This window comes from Octopus bimaculoides, chromosome 1 (genome assembly GCF_046866305.1).
Source record: "Octopus bimaculoides isolate indiv1 chromosome 1, ASM4686630v1, whole genome shotgun sequence".
Taxonomy (NCBI): Eukaryota; Metazoa; Mollusca; class Cephalopoda; order Octopoda; family Octopodidae; genus Octopus; species Octopus bimaculoides.
This window is the reverse complement of record NC_142928.1, coordinates 169,102,240-169,104,739: the sequence shown is the minus strand read 5'-3', so window position 1 is coordinate 169,104,739 and position 2,500 is coordinate 169,102,240.

Genomic DNA, 2,500 nt, shown 5'->3' with positions numbered 1-2,500 from the left:
TTGAGCTTTATACAAGTTTAACTACAAAGTATATTTGTTTCTTTACAAGAAGTAATACAACTGCATTTAGAATTAAATATTGTACTGTATGCGCATGGATCCTTCGAATCAAACTTGTATTGTAAAGTGTACATAAAGAAGTTTGCATTTTAATGCAAGACACAATGCATTAAACGATAGACCAAAACTTAAGTCCTGGCAAACATACTTATAAACAATTGCTTTGTAATTGTCTACCGGAAGCTATTAAATCGCTTGATTTTCCTCTGAATAATATTCGACGATCTTTATACACCACCTACGTCTTTTTTTATATTAAAGATTTTTAATATTACATTTGTATATTTTTAATGTTTTAAATTATATACTTTCTATGGTTTAGCTATCTTGCACACTTTTTTTCTATTACCATTCATTAAAAGAAATTTTAAACTCCCTTCATCTCCTATATGCTCAATAATTTACATTCATCCTTTCTTTTGATGCTCAAAATATCTTAATACATTCATAAATTCATATCTTCCATATTTTCTTTCGTTTTTCGGTACACATATTTATATATATATATATATATATATATATATATCTACGCATTTTCACCAATTCTTTTCTTCTTCTTGGAGTCAACTCTTTTTTCATTTTCTTGCCAACAAACCCACCTCTTATCCCATCATTTCGAATCCAACGACTGTATGATAAATCTATAATGTCTTCATCCATCCAAAGATTGGCTAGATATTTTAATATCTCCACAATATATATTTTTCATAAATGCTCAAAGATCGGAGTAGTTTCAGACATTACTACATACTATACTTGTGTATACACACACACACACATCTATGTATGTATGTATGTATAGAGCGTTTGAAGTGATGTACAGATATTGTAAATTCAGAAAAATGAGGCAATTAGAATTTTGGATAATTTTTTATTAATGCTTTCGTTCGTTTACCGAATGCCTCAAGACAACGAGTTCGATAAACGAACGGACGCGCTAATAAAGAATAATCCAAAATTCTGACTGCCTTCTTTTTCTCAATATGTGTGCGCGTGTTTGTGTGTGTGGTATAGATAGACAAACGTGAGTGCTTGTACAATCCCAAATATCGTAATCTTTTGTATTTGCATTGCTTTGTGGCGAATAAAAGATTAGTTGTCACCTATATATTAATATAATATCACCGTCCAACCTATCTACCTTTTGTAGGTCGTTGGAAGAAGTAAGTTTTAACTACAAAGTAGTTTACGGCTTGACCGCGGCTGGATTTCAGCTCAGAAATCAAACAGCTGGAATAAGTAGAGTAAGGCGTTTTTGCTGCGATCTAAAGATTCTGTTAGCTCGATGGCTTGAGTATATATATATATATATATATATATATAGATATATATATATATATATATATATATATATATATATATATATATATATATATATATATATATATGCATTAATGCAATAGTATTTTCCTACCTAGCTTCGTATATGCTCTAGAAAAAGTAATCGAAAAAACAAACGTTTTAACTTTCCAAAATGTTTATAATTATATGAAAGGAATAGTGTTACTTCATTTGAATATTTAGGTCAGAATTAGTGTTATTTCGTCCGTCTTTACGCTCTGAGTTTAAATGGCACCGAAGTCGACTATGCCTTCATCCTTTCGAGGGCAATAAAATAAATACAAGTTGAACATTGGGGTCGATGTAATCGACTTACACCCACCTCGAAATTGCTCGCCTTGTGTCAAAATTTGAAATCAATAGTTAGGTAAGAAATATAGCCTGGCTCGATTGTTTCTGCTATTAGTATAAGCCTGAAATTTTGGGAGAGAGGGCTAGTCGGTAACATCAACCCCTTGGCTCGACTGGTACTTATTAAATCGACCCCGAAATGATAAAAGGTAAACTTGACTTCGGCGTTACTCTCAGAATGTAAACCCGAAAGAAATCCCGATAAGCAGTTTTGGGGGGACGATAACGATTCTGCCGGTTCGCTACCTATCAGCACGCTCATTTATATATGACGAGTTAATAATCCTTTCTACTATAGGCACAAGGGCTGGAATTTGTGGCGGAGAGAAGGATAGTCGATTACATTGACCTCTGCACTTGACTGATACTTAATTTATCATCTCCGAAAGGATGAAAGCAAAGTCGACTTTGGAGGAATTTGAACTCAGAATGTAAAGACGGACGAAATGATTCTGCCAGCTCATCGCCTTCTGACTTAATAGTCCTTCCTACTATAGGAAATTTGAGGGACGAGGCAAGTGTATTACATCGACCCCAGTACTCAACTGGTACTTATTTTATCGACTCCGGAAGGATGAAAGACAAAGTCGACCTCGGTGGCATTTGAACTCAAAACGTGAAGTCGGACGAAATACTGCTAAGTATTTTGCCCGGCGTACTAATGATTCAGCCATCTTGCCGTCTTTTGGCTTGTTAATAATGAAAGAAAAATCTACTGAGCCAGTTTAACTGATGGATCTTGTTTTAA